The sequence below is a fragment of the Sminthopsis crassicaudata genome, chromosome 2 (genome assembly GCF_048593235.1).
Source record: "Sminthopsis crassicaudata isolate SCR6 chromosome 2, ASM4859323v1, whole genome shotgun sequence".
NCBI classification, from domain to species: Eukaryota; Metazoa; Chordata; class Mammalia; order Dasyuromorphia; family Dasyuridae; genus Sminthopsis; species Sminthopsis crassicaudata.
In genome coordinates this window covers 387,313,774-387,329,275 of record NC_133618.1, presented here as the reverse complement: position 1 = coordinate 387,329,275, position 15,502 = coordinate 387,313,774, and the positions used below count along the sequence as shown (strand labels likewise).

Here is a 15,502-nt window from a genome sequence, read left to right as displayed (position 1 = left end):
GTATAAATATGTGTGTGTGTGTGTGTGTGTGTGTGTGTGTATATATTGGATTTAACATATATTTTAACACATTTAATATAATTGGACTACCTGCCATCTAGGGGAGGGGGAAGGATGGGGAGAAGGAGGGAAAAACTTGGAACAGAAAGTTTTGCAAAGGTCAATGTTGAAAAATTACCTTTGCATATGTTTTGTAAATAAAAAGCTTTAATTAAAATAAATAAATAAATAAATGAAAGTTGTATGTCAGGCTATCCAAAAAGAAAGATAGAAAAATACTCTCTCTTTCTCTCACTTCCACCCACTCCTGGATTTGCTGAAAGTACAGAATTCCTGACTCTGTAAGGGATCATGAAATAATGACATTTTGGAAGTTGCAATCCATGGGTTTGGTGCACTGGGGCTTGATGTGAATATTTTTATACTTTATTTCATAGTGGAATTTCTTTGGACATGCTTCACTTTAGAATATATATATTGTTAAACTGAGAATTAAGATTTTTTTAGAAAATGCATATGAATTCATCCTAGTATAAGTGAACATACTCACTGTCTCTGTCTTTGTGTGTGTCTCTCAAAATGAGGACATGCCTGCATTTTTTACTTCCTTCACAGGTTAATTGTACATTATTTCAAAGTCTGACTCTTCTTGTGCAGCAAAATAACTGTATGGATATGTATACATATATTGTATTTAACATATACTTTAACATATTTGACATGTTAAACATGTCTACTTGCCATCTAGGATAGAGGGTGGAGGGAAGGAGGGGAAAAATTGGAACACAACTTTGGAATTGTCAATGCTGAAAAATTACCTATGCACATATCTTGTAAATAAAAAGATATAATAAAACAAATAAACAAACAAAAAAAACAAAATGAGGGACATATTCTACACATGGTATAATGGAACAGAATGGTGATAATATATAATTTTCATCAGAAGTTGTTTGAGTTCATAATGTGCATAGTTATACAATTTAATTAATCTTCATTCTAGGAAAATTATTTTATATTAATTTTAAGCTAATTCTCTCCCCCCCCCCCCATTTGATCAAAGAACATTTTAGTTTATTTCTGTAAATTTATATGTCAATTTTTGAAGACAATATAAGAATGTAAATGACTCAGTTTGGTCTACTAAAATGTACTAATCACCAAAGTTAAATGCCTTCAAATTTCTAAAACTTTTGGAATATCTATAAAATAAAAAGGTGTGCTTGTGTTTCATCTCTGAAAAAAATATTCTTATATATGTTCATGTTGTTTTTCCTTGTGAGAGAGAATCAACTACAAGAATTATCTTCATTCTTTGTCCCTTCTTTGCTTAGTACAGTGCCCAGCACATAATAGAAGCTTTTTAAAAAATGCAGATGGATTGCTTGGTCTTTTTTCTTTCTTACTTTCCCCTCTTAATAAATAGTACAAGACCTGGTGACATGTTGCTTACCTTCTGTCTAAATGCCTATCTTTTCAACTTTATCTTTTTTTCTCTTAATAAGATAAGTAAGAAAAAAGAGGGAGATACTTGGTATGCAAATCCTATGAATTAATGCAGTAACCTGATATTGAGAAAATTCCTGGTCTGTTTTTCTGCAAATTCTGCAGATGTTTGTTTTGGTTTGGCCATAAGAAACTAAGTCCATATAGGCATTTCTAGAAGCACTGCTGTTACCCTCATCCCACTTGATCTAAGTGCTTGCTGAGTGCCTAGCACATCATTTGATCTTATTCATGTTTTTTGGGCCTAATTCTTTTTTTCCTTTCACAAAGGTTATAACATTCTCCAGCAATTTTAAATACAGTTAACCTTATTCCTTTGAGAAAAAAAAAAAAGCCTACTGTATTACAGGGTAAAGAACAAAGCAAGCCAGCCCAAGTTTTCAAGCAGAGTGGGTTTTTTTTTTTATGGCATATGAATGTGTTTTTATTGTAGCTTCAATATGGTATTACCTTTACTCTAATGGAACTAGTGTATAATTTGGGCACATTGATATATCACAGTCATAAAATCCAACAGCCTATCCTGCCTTGTTTTTTATAAAAATGTGACAGATATATTTTGGGGCTTTTGGTGTGGGCATTAGGACTGGCTTCTTGGCCTAGGCCACCATCATTGTCTCAGGTGGCCTCTGCTTGAGATTCAGTGTTCCAGGTGATATCTCTTCCTCAAAACAAAGTCTTCTTTATGGTCATTTTTCCTTTCTCCCTACTGCTGTCAATCTCGTCTTTTACAAACAATGTTTGAGAGAGAGCTTGCAAAGTGGCTTTCTCTGAACCATTGATTTGAAAAATCTCCGTGGAGAAATGTATTTTTCTAACCTCCCATATTCTTCTCTTGTGGTGATGTGTGGCATTGTGATTTGGCTTGGTTTGTTCCTCAGCTGGGATCTGTGGGTGACTCCTCATGCTGCATTGAGATTTTCAGTAAAAAAAGGGCTTGCTTTCTCATTTCGTTTTGCCCCAGTTTCACACCCTGAGAACGTTGCCCTTTTGGCAGTGTGACTAGTGTAGAATTTGCAGGTGAATCTAGATAAATTGAGGAATCATCAATTTGCTGCAGTTGGATTTAGCATTAAGAGTCACATCAGAGCATTGATGGGAAAGGAGAATGCTGCATAATTATTGCTTAGGTACCAGTTAAATAAACCTATCAGCCAATAGATGTCAACTGCAAAAGAAAATGCAGTAATGTTATAATAGGAGGATAATTGTCATCTAACAATCATTTGGCATAGCTTTTGATAAGAAGTAGATCCTGAAATTAATGTAGAGGGAAATGTTAACCTTGAATGGAAAAATGAATAGATTTTTAGCCTACCTGGAAATGATGTTTATTTGTGGGTATTCCATGTACTTAGTGTTTCATTGATGAATATTAAGTTGTTGACTGTTGTCATCTTTCTGATCATATAAAATTAATAAAGCCTCAGCTTGGTTTAAAGTGCTTTAGCTATATGATAACTAATTAGTGCTGCAGAACAACAGTGCATTGAGATTTATGCGGTTGGAACTTCAGAAAATCCCACTTTATCCCTATGGCAGTTTAGGATGAGCTCTGAGCCTCCCCAAGGCAGGAAGCAGTTCTCATCAGTAGACTATAGTCAGGACTCAGATGGTGGTACTTAATCTGCCTGTTGTGTTTCCAACTTGCTAGCATGCCTCCCATGGATTGGATTCCCAGTAAGCCAGGAATGTATTTGAGGTTTTTTGTGACTAGGCTTGGAGTTGGGTTATAATTAAACTTCTTCCATCATGTGATTTCCTTTATTGAGTCAGGGAAACACTGGACCAGGAGTTTTATTTGTTTCTTCACTCTTGCTTCAAATCACATTTAGTAGAATCAGCCTGTGAGAAAGGCTCTGTTTCATTTTTTTATTTTCATTTATTCAAACAAGGAAAAGATCTGAATGTAATAAGCTGCTGAATAAGAATTGTGATTCTACCTATTCTTAAAATATCTGGGGCTCCTGTTTTTTTTGTAGGGCTTAGTGGGATTTGCTAATGTGTGTGGCTGAAGCTGTTTTTCTTGGGGTTTGTATTTTTATTAAGTGAAGGTTTTTATCTGTCCCACTATAATTATTATTATTTTTTTTAAAGTAGACTTTTATTTTGGAACTCAGGCTAGGTGATATCTTTCCAGACTCTCTGGCTGGGGGGTCCAATATATCACTGTAACTAAGAGTACCACAACTTCAGGACACAGAAAATAACTTTTGTGAGACATTGGGGAAAATGTGAAAAAATAGGGAAAAGGAATAGGTTAGCCTGTTATTATCATCTAACAAAAACAGGTTTTCAAAGGAGGTCTAGTGCTTTGAATCACATAGTCTAAGGTAATTCAAATCAGTTCTTTACAAAATCAAAATTAAATTTAGTTTACTTTATTGCTGAAGTTCTAGGGGGGAGGATGGAGACAGAGAAAGAAAAAAGGGCTCCTTTAGCAAGTTTCTTGTTTCCCTCAGGTTAGCTAACCTAGTAATTTTGAGATGTAACTTATTGTCTTCTATTGCTTTGATTCCAAAGAGCTAAGTATTTTCTCTGTTTGCTGTAGCTGTTTCACAACTTAAGCCATATTCTCCTGCAGTATCTGCCAGGGTTTGGAATCTGCCCAGATTGAAGCCTGGAAGTTTCAGTCATTGAAACTGTGTCAGGTAGTTACAAAGACCTTTTTGCCCCTGGTCTCCCTTGGCTTTATCTTTGTTGACAATTGATGGGGCCTTCCATGCTGTTGGCCAGACCTTTTAACATGGGTTGTTGTTAACAGTCAACTGGGGAGATCGTATGAATATAATTATAATGAATATACTACAATTGTATTAATATATTATATTAATGTAACTATAATTAATTATATTAATACATATTATAATTATAATATCAATATATTAATTATGATTATTAATGACCAATTAGTGACCTCATTATTTGGGATGCTCATAAATCATCTTTTCTACCAATTCAGTTCAAACATTGTAAGCAGCTAGGTTGAAGGGATTAGAAGGATGGGCTTGGAGTCAGAAAAACCTGAGTTAAAATCCTCCCTAAGATACTTAACAACTTGAAGGCCTCTAAGGGCCATTCTAGTTTTAAATCAATGATTCTTTGAATTGTGTATGAATGCTAAACACTCTGACTCCTATAAACATTGGAATATACATTTTCTCTGTACATGGAGGGGAGGGAGAGACAGGGAGAAAAGTTTGAGAAGACTGACCAGCTGCAGTGACTTGGCCAAGATTAAGATTAGTAACTGAAACATTAGAACCTAGTGTCATCACATTTTATGTGCTAAGTACAAGTTTCATAATTCCCAGTTTTTCCATGAGGCCTTGGAAGTAAACCAAGTAAAGATACATTTGCAACTCTTTATGCTAAACATTGTGGGTATGTGTGTATATAGTGCTTATTAATCACTCTTTATCTCCTAGTGCTATTTTGGGTGCAGGTTCTTCCATTAACCATTAAACTTTTTCTTTGATCCTTGTAATTGCTTATTCTATTGATTCCAAACTTTTTGTAAGCTTCTTCTAGCTTGTCACTCAAGTTCAGTTTTCCTCTTCTAGCCATGTCTTGTCTAGCACCCAGGAATTGTCTGTTTCTCCCTGCGGTGGCGGCACTTGATATGTCCGAGCTTGTTTCTTGGCATGGTAGGATTGGGCTGTCTGGAATACCCTCCTGCATTTTGCCACTTTGTTGATTCTCCATTTCTGTCCGGGGTCATCCTTGGTTTTATTGGCTTGTTGCTTTTAGCCATCTCTTTCTTTTTTTCCTTCCTAGCCAAATATATAGCGGACTATATTTAGAATATAGGCAAATACGAAAAGCAAACTATTATTTAATGTACTATAATGACATATTTGGGCCCTTGTATCTTTACAGAAAATGATAATAAAAAGCTCCAAAAGTTACAGTTAAATTACAGAGGGTGATTAGCTAAATGTCTTGTTGGTTTTGTTGTAGTTCTGTGGGATTACATTCTCTATAGTAAATCAGTATTAGCATTACCGTAGTTTCCTTCACCTTACAAAACAACCTATTTTATTTCCTATGAGACAGAGCCTGTTGTTTTTCATTTAGAGCCTGAGTTGGCTGGTACAGCTTTTTAGTCATTTTTCAGAGTTGTCTCCATTCTTTCTGTGTTGTGTTTTACAGTCACATTGTTAGTGGGTGTCTTTAGACTAGACTATGATTTCATTGGTGCACAGAACTCCCTATCAGGAAATTTACTCTACTAAAATAGATTTGTAACCCTTGTGCTATTTATAGTCTTTTATGTATATTTGGCATAGATATACTCTGTGTGGTAGGAAGTTGCAAATATTATTATCCTCCATTTTCCAGATGAAGAAACAACAACTTAAGTTAACCTATGGTCATGAAGGAGTTAGTAGAGTGTTAGAGACAAAGATTTGAATCTTTATTTACCTGATTCTAAATCTGTTACCCTAGCCATGACATTAGGGAGCCTGTGTTTTATAGAGTGTACAGTCACATATACAAATAATTCATAATTCATGAAAAGGTCACTGGAGAACTATAGAAATATAAGAAGTTTGGGGAGGCATTCCTTATTGATAAGGGGCTCATGAAAAGCATGAATTGGACTTAAAAATTGGAAATCAACAAATATAGAAAGGTATGGGGACATGCTAGGCATAGGAAACAGCATAAAAGGTTATAGGAAGACAGGGACATGTTGGGTTTTAAAAAGTTGATAAGTGGAGAAGGTGGAAAGGAACATTCAGAGATAATGCTGGAACAGTAAGGGATATGAGTATGAAGTGCTTTGAATACCAAGCTACAGAATTTGATTATTAGTTGATATGCTCTATATGACCACTGAAACACTCTGAGTGAAGGAGAGACATGATTAGATCTTTGGATAAGGTAATAATCTAGTAATGATTTGGAGAATTTACTAAAAGAGTAAAGGCAAGAAGATCCATTAAAAGGCTGTTGTCCAGGCACATAGAATTGAAGTCTTGTGTATAAGGATGACTAAAGTAGAGGAAGGCAGACATATTTTGAGAAGTAGATTTGATAGGTCTTGGCAAGTGATTAGATGTGAAGGTGAGAGAAGGTGAGGAAAAGATGAGAAAAAACTCCAAGATAAATAACAAAATTTCTTATAGGAAATACTGGGTAAATTGTGAAGCAGCTGATAGAACTTCTTAAATCAAAAGGAGTAGGTTTTAAGGAAAATTGTAGTAGCTTTATAGAGTTTTGAGATGCTTAGTAGGTTATTTAGGTTGAGCTTGTCCTAAAAGTAGTTAAAAAGTTAAAATGTGGATCTTGGAACAGGGATGGAGAAAGAAAGAAGAGTGAGAAAGAGGTGGGGGGAAGAGAGAAATAGAGAGACAGACAAATACAGAGACACAGAGAGAGAGCAAGGAGAGCACAAGAGCATGAACTAGTTGTAGCCCTCAGATAAAATTTTGAGAATCCTCTTTATAAAGATGATGTTTGAAGGTATGGATTTGAATGAGACTTCTAGGAGGAGTGAAAGTGAGTGTGGGGGGGGAGGAAAAAGAAAGAGGTGAGAGAGGATATAAGAGGTCACTCATCTTGAGTGATGGAAGGAAGATGAGGAGTTAACAAAGCAGAGAAAAAAATGGTCTAAAGAAAACCAGTGGAGTGTCTTAAGTTTTAAGTTAAGGAGGGAGTCTTTAATAGTGTGAAATACTTATAGAGCTGTCATAGGAAATGACTTAGAAAAAAACTATTTTATTTGGTGATTTGGTGTTTTTCCGTGGTAATTTTTGAGAAAAGTTTCTATAGGTCTGGATAACAAAGCCATATTGCATGGAGTTGGAGAGTATGTAGCAAGGCAGTGGAGTCGTTGGATATTGAGAACTTTTTCCTCTTGGATGACAATTTCACTTAAAAATTTTTGGGCAACTTTAAACAGCAAAAACAAATAAAAGGTCCTTTGCAAGAGAATGAAGTGAACTGTGAAAGCTGTCTCCAAGATGGAGACAGTGTTATAAAAATTTAGTGAGGGTAGGCTGTGCTCCAGAGCCAGGTTTCTTTCTCCAAAAATCACATGGTTTGCAAAAAGTGGGACCTTTTCTTTGTGAGATTAAGTTGGGGCCACCTTGGCATTGAAACTCCCATAGAAGGTAATTTATTAATCCCAAAGATGTGGTTAGGTTGAAAGTTTTTCCTCATTTATGACTTAGAATGTGAGGTCATTTATCCTGGCTAATCAGGGCAAAGATCCAGCCTATAGGAAGTGTTAGCTCAGACCCCTATATAATTCTTGTCTTTTAACTGGACCTTGCCTTTCCTTGCCCAATTGTTTATAGGGAAGGAGACACCCTTTCTTGAGAGATCATAATAAAATTCCTTTCTGCTTTTGCCTTGAGAAATCTCCTTAATTTATTTGATTTATTTGAGCTGGTGGTCTTGTCACACACATAAATATTAAAAAATGTTTTGTGTACACAATGCTGATTAATTGCTTTTTCTTTATTTCTTTCCTGTTCTTGTTTATTATCTGTATTTGTATATTTGTTTTTTATTTTATTTTTATGTTTATCTTTGTATATTCATTTTAAGTTCATAGTCATAGTAAATATATATATATATATATATATATATATATATATATATATATATATATATATATACTGTTCTGGTTCTTTCTTTGCTTTAAATTACTCCATGCTTTTCCAAATGTCTATATATTTGTTATTTCTATAATTTTCAGTGGCATTTCAGTAGCAATGCAAATGATATAATATAGCTTAGAGGGAAGACAGCAATGATTTTGGGGGTCTCCTGGACCTTAGGGGGTTCTGTTCTAACAATAAGTCAGTGATTTTAAATCCTCTGACTGGCCCTGGGAACTCCCATACCCAATCTATTCTGAAGTCTTCTGGTCTCAAGATAGTCTTAGGGATTAATTCCTGAGACAATAATGTAGATCACTCCTGAGTTTATTGCTAACTGTCAGATAGATAATCTGTTGGTCAGTGAGAACCAAATTGCAGAGACCACTCTTTGGTCCCACCTCTAGGCCATAAAACGATCATATCTATAACATGAAGAACTAGACAAATGAGTCTTTTGCTTTATCTGCTGGGACACTGCTGCTTTAACAAATAAATTGAGTCAAATCAAATAAAGCCACACATTGGCTGTCCTTGTCTGAAAGTGTGCATCTCATTTTGCCCCTTTAATCTTTCATTTGTCTGTCAAGAGGTGAAAAAGTATGCTCAGATCTCTGGGGTCATGTTTGGTGTTTGCATTGAACAAAGTTCTTTATATTGATTAGCATTGTTTATGTTATTATAGTCATATAAATTGATTTTCTGGTTATAATAATTTCACTCTGCTTTAGTCATGTAAGTCTTTCTAGTTTTCTCTGAATGTATCCTATCATTTTTTGTGGTTTCATTTATATAGTGTTCCATTCATATGTTAAAATTTCCTTTTCCCAAATTGATGTGTGTATTCACTTTGTTTCTAATACTTTGCTACTTTCAAAAGGGCTGTTATCAGTATTTTTGTACACATAAGTGTTTTATTTTTGTTTTTCAACTCTTTGGAGTATAATTATAAATTTATATTAACATATTAATTTTAATAATATATATTTTAAAATAGCTAACATTTAAATAATACTATATGCCAGGCACAAGAGTTATGTACTTTACAGTTATTATCTTATTTGGTCTGCACAACAATTGTAAAGGGAAGTGCTGTTATTATCCCCAACTTATAGATGGGGAAATTGAGGCAGATGAGCTAAATGACTTGCCCAAGGTCACACATCTAGTAAGCATATGAGAACTCTGGGTTTTTTTTTTTTTTCCACTTTAAGCCTAGCTCACTGTTACTTAGCTGCTTGTGGTATTGCTGGGTTATAGAGTATCAAAGTTTAGTGATTTTTTTTTTGAAGGGGAGGTATAAATTCAAGTTGCTTTCCAGTTCACATTGCTTACAGAGTATTAGTGTGCTAGGCAACTCTTGAGGAATAGGAAGTGTAGAAAAATTGTCATATGCAGTTTCTGATACCAGTCTTCAAAATCTTCCCATCCTCCCTCCTGCTGAGATCCAGACACTGGCCCTTGTGCTCTTCCTCTCTGGCATTCTTCCAAGTGCCAGCTGAAATCTCACCAAGTGCAGGAAGCCTTTCCCAATCTCTCTGAATTAAACTCCCTTTCTGTTGATGGTTGCCAGTTTTATCTTGTCTGTAAAGTGTTTGTTTGCAGGTTGCCTCCTCTTTTTGACTGTGAACTCCTGGAGGGCAGGGACTTTTACCTTTTTTTGTATCCCTAGGGATCCTGGCACAATGCCAAGCTCATAGTTGGATTTTTTTTTTTTTTTAATTGTTCAGTCGTTTCAATGGGGTTTTCTTGGCAGTGATACAGGAATGGTTTGCATTTCCTTTTCCAGCTCATTTTATAGATGAAGAAACTGAGGTAGATAAAATTATGTGACTTGCCCACATTAATAAGTTGTCTGAGGTCAGATTTAAACTCATGTCTTCCTGACAGTCTATATCCTCTGGGCCATCTAGCTGTCCCTGGGTTCTTAATTCATGTTTATTGGCTGACTGCATAAATAGCTCTTCAGCCTCAGAGGACCCTTTGCTGTGGCATGGTTCCTATTGCATTTAGGTCTGGATTCAGCCATGTCGCCCTTTCCTCCCTAACCATCTCTTTTGCATATCTCTACATGAATGTTCTGTCCCCCTCCTCCCTTACTTCTGCTCCTCTAGAGAGTTGGGGATCTAGGGTTAGGTCAGGATTGTTTTCCTATATACCTTTCTCTCCTCTACTATTGAATCTTTTCTTGTAAAGTAGAAAAAAACAGTCACATAGTTAACCAGAATAGTCCCCTTATCTGACAGCAAAAGGCTAATGTTTTGTGCCCATAGCTTCCCACCTCGACTGGGAGAAGGTAAGTATATTTTATTGTCTTTACTTTTGAGGTCAAGATTATCCTAAAATCATTTTGTCTACCTTGTGGTGATAGTTTTATTTAGTCATTGTAGACATTATTTTTCAAGCTTCTGTCTTCTACTCAGCATCAATTCATATAGGTCTTCTAGTACTTTTCTGAATTTGCACCTTTGTCAAATTTTTTATAGCCCAGTTGTGAAGTCCTATTGTCTCTCAATTGTAATCCTTCTCTGGGAGGAGGTTTCTTTTCTGTATAATCTTTTCCTCTGTGAGCAGTAACCTCCCCCTGAACTCAGTCTATGGATATTCACTTTGTTTCCAATTTTTAACTGTTGCAAAAAGTGCTGTTATAAGTATTTTGACATGTATGGGGTTTGACAGTTTGTCTTACTTTTTTTTTTTTTTTTTTTGAATATTTTCCCCAAATCTGGAATTCACGGGTCAAAGGTGATGAATAACGGAGTGACTCTTGTAGAATTCCAAGTTGTTTCCCAGAATGGTTGAATCATTTTACAGCTTATTTTCTGTATCTCCTACAATGTGGACTATTTTTTCTTTTATCATTTTTGCCTATTTGATAGATATGAATTATAAAATTTAAATCAATCTAATAATTTAGATACTTTGTATTAAATGTTTTTCCCCTAACTGGGACACTGATACATTGTTGGTGGAGTTGTGAAAGAATCCAGCCATTCTGGAGAGCAATTTGGAACTATGCCCCAAAAGTTATCAAACTGTGCATACCCTTTGACCCAGCATTGCTGTTATTGGGCTTATATCCCAAAGAAATACTAAAGAGTGGAAAGGGACCTGGATGTGCCAAAATGTTTGTGGCAGCTCTTTTTGTAGTAGCTAGAAACTGGAAGATGAATGGATGTCCATCAATTGGAGAATGGTTGGGTAAATTATGGTATATGAAGGTTATGGAATATTATTGCTCTGTAAGAAATGACCAGCAGGAGGAATACAGAGAGGCTTGGAGAGACTTACATCAACTGATGCTGAGTGAAATGAATAGAACCAGAAGATCTCTGTACACTTCAATGTTGTATGAAGATGTATTCTGATGGAAGTGGATATTTTCAACATAAAGAAGATCCAACTCACTTCCAGTTGATCAATGATGGACAGAAACAACTACACCCAGAGAAGGAACACTGGAAAGTGAATGTAAATTGTTAGCACTACTGTCTGTCTACCCAGGTTACTTATACCTTCGGAATCTAATACTTAATGTGCAACAAGAAAATGGTATTTACACACATATATTGTATCTGGGTTATATTGTAACATATGTAAAATGTATGGGATTGCCTGTCATTGGGGGGAGGCTGTGGAGGGAGGGGGGGGGAATAATTTGGAAAAATGAATACAAGGGATAATATTATAAAAAAAAATTACTCATGCATATATACTGTGGAAAAAAAATTCTAAATTAAAAAAAAAAAAGTTTTTTTCCCGGTATTCCTGTTTTTCCTATTGTTAATAGTTCATTCTGTACCTTTTTTTCTTTTTAATAAGTTGCTGAGAGGAATAACATTTAATAGGAATTAAATTATATTTGTCTTAAGTTTTTCTTCTTTATTAATGTTGTCTAGAAGAAAGGAAATGTATCTTATTTTTCCCATAACTTTTTGCTATCAAAACTAGTCAATATAGCTTTAAAAAGTGTTTATCTTTTATCTTTTAAATTAGAAACTAGCTTGACTCCCTTTGATTAAAGTTTTGCTTCTTGACTTGTCAACTGCCTCTCCTGCTTTAAAAAAATTTTTTTTAAAACAATTTAACCCTAGATTTATTTAAACTTCTTTCTTCTTAATTATACTCATTTCTACAAATTATTTAGAATCTGAAATAATTTTCTTTCAAAAGCTTATTTTAATATTTTTGCATTCTATTATTTTCACTGATAACATCTTATTTCACCAACTGAAAATTCTTTCCAGCTGTTTGTAGGATTTTTGAAATAGTTGATTGTTTTTCAGTAAATTCTTTGAGTTCTTGATTTTTATGTTCACTTTTTTAGTGTGTTTATCTTATATAGTTTTAAAATATGATATGTGTGTGTGTGTGTGTATATATATATATATATATATATGTATTTTTTTTAATTTTTATTTTATTTTATAATTATAACATTTTTTGAGTACATATGCATGGGTAATTTTTTACAACATTATCCCTTGCACTTACTTCTATTCAGATTTTTTCCCTTCCTCCCCCAACCCCCTCCCCCAGATGGCAAGCAGTCTTATATATGTTAAATATATTACAGTATATTCTAGATACAATATATGTGTGTAGAACCGAATTTTTTGTTGCACAGGAAGAATTGGATTCAGAAGGTAAAAATAATAGTTTACATTCATTTCCCAGTGTTCCTTTTCTGGATATAGCTGGTTCTGTCCATCATTAATCAATTGGAATTGGATTAGCTCTTCTCTATGTTGAAGAAATCCACTTCCATCAGCATACATCCTCGTACAGTATCATTGTTGAAGTGTATAATGATCTTCTGGTTCTGCTCGTTTTACTCAGCATCAGTTCATGTAAGTCTCTCCAGGCCTCTCTGTATTTCTCCTGTTGGTCATTTCTTATAGAACAATAATATTCCATAACATTCATATACCATAGTTTACCCAACCATTCTCCAATTGATGGACATCCATTCATCTTCCAGCTTCTAGCCACTATGAAAAGGGCTGCCACAAACATTTTGGCACATACAGGTCCCTTTCCCTTCTTTAGTAGTTCCTTGGGGTATAAGCCCAGTAGCAGTATGGCTGGATCAAAGGGTATGCACATTTTGATAACTTTTTGGGCATAATTCCAGATTGTTCTCCAGAATGGTTGGATTCTTTCACAACTCCACCAACAATGCATCAGTGTCCCAGTTTTCCCACAGCCCCTCCAACATTCATCGTTATTTGTTCCTGTCATCTTAGCCAATCTGACAGGTGTGTAATGATACCTCAGAGTTGTCTTAATTTGCATTTCTCTGATCAATAGTTGTTAGGATTACTAGGTGAGAACTCAGGTTGTCTGGATAGTGACAAGGTGAGAATTCAGGTTGGACAATTACAAGGTGAGAACTCAGGTTGACTTGATGGAAGGAGCAGGCTCATTGGCTGAGGTGGTTCTTCCCAGAAGCCCTTGCATTATCCCACGCCCATTCTCTGGGAGGATAAAGAGGACAGCACTCCAGGAAGAGGAGAAGACTCTGAATTGCATCAGGCTTGACGGGGCTCTCTGCAGGAAGGGAAGTCACTTCTAAGGACAAGAGTTAACAGCAACTGCCTGGAGACAACGGTTCACTACAGGAAGAAGAATCTGTCTGAGAGATTTGAGTAGAAGACACAGCAGATCTCTTCCCAGAGAGTGATCCGGCAGCTTCTAGAGACGACAGCTCGCTACAAATAGTGATTTGGAACACTCTTTCATATGAGTGGAAATAGTTTTAATTTCATCATCTGAAAATTGTCTGTTCATATCCTTTGACCATTTATCAAATGGAGAATGGCTTGATTTCTTATAAATTAAAGTCAATTCTCTGTATATTTTGGAGATGAGGCCTTTATCAGAACCTTTAACTGTAAAAATGTTTTCCCAATTTGTTACTTCCCTTCTAATCTTGTTTGCATTAGTTTTGTTTGTGCAGAAACTTTTTAATTTGGTGTAATCAAAATGTTCTATTTTGTGATCAATAATGGTCTCTAGTTCTCCCTTGGACACAAACTCCTTCCTCCTCCACCAGTCTGAGAGGTAAACCATCTGTTCCTCCAATTTATTTATGATTTCGTTCTTTATGCCTAAATCTTGGACCCATTTTGATCTAATCTTAGTATGTGGTGTTAAATGTGGGTCCTGTATTTATTTATTTTTGCTGAGGCAATTGGGGTTAAGTGACTTGCCCAGGGTCATACAGTCATACAGCTAGGAAGATTTGAACTCAGGTCATACTGACTTGAGGGCTAGTGCTTGATTCACTGCCCACCAAGCTGCCCCGATATGTTATTTTTTTAAACCAACTCTGCCTTCTTCCTTTCAAAATTACAGCCAAGCCTGGGGATATTATAATATGTAGTATGGTGTTATGTAATTTCTTTTTTCTCTTTGGACTGGCAAGAATTTGTCCTTAGAAGAATGATATGTCTCAGACACTTGAATTTTAGATTTCTTCATGTTGGGATCCTATGACCGTTTTTCCTCTTGGGGAATGCTGACTGGCTTTTTTGTCCTGGGGAAACTTCTCTAATTATTTCTCCTAATACTAAATTGAGAATTCTTCTTCACTTTGGAATTTCAGTTAACTTGCTATTTGAACTGTTTAAGAGCTCTCTTCTGAGGCTTTGATAAGTTGGTATTGAGTTCTATGATAATTTGGGCTTTTCATTTGCTATTCTTATTGGGCATTGCTTTTTGCTCCCATATTTATTTTTCTTTAAGACTTGTCCTCATTTTGTTTTTTTAGAATTTCTGCCATCTTTTCTTATGCCAATTCATCTTGCCCTTCTATTAGTTTTGTTACTTGATTCTTTTATATTGCTCACATCATTTTGATTTAAGACTTTCTCTTTGACTTCTTCAATATTTGTCAGTGAGTGTTTTCTCTTTTCCATATCTACTTCTCTTTTTGCTTGTATGGAAATTTCCCCCCTTCTTTATCTTAAGATGCAGCTGACAATGAATTTAAGATGAGATTTTCTCCCCTTTATACAAAGGAGTTAGCAATATTTTCTTGTGTCATCTTAACTATTCTTGCCTACTAAAAGTCTTGACAATTATTTCCTACTTATTCTCTCTCCAAATCCTGACATAATATAATAAAATAGTATTTCTATTTCTGGTCCTTCTGACTTTTCCATATTCTCTCTCTTTTTTCTTTTTTCTTTTTTTGCTGGGGTTGGGATGGAGTTGGAGGGAGGTGGTGATAGTCATGTGATTAGGAGAGCAATTTAAAGTTCCAAATGGTGTTTGGGATTTAGCACCAAATGATGAAGTTGACACCAAATGTTAGGATTTAGTCATGTGAAGAATTCACAATAATCATTCTCTTTGGCAAAAGGTAGATTTATTTAGGAGAA

The 15,502-nt window shown here is 35.2% G+C and overlaps 1 protein-coding gene across 4 annotated transcripts in view; it reads left to right on the top strand.

Annotated features, from left to right (window-relative positions):
- The window catches only part of SIL1 (SIL1 nucleotide exchange factor), a 327,722-nt gene that overhangs the window by 41,825 nt on the left and 270,395 nt on the right, over positions 1-15,502 (top strand). The window lies entirely within an intron of this gene.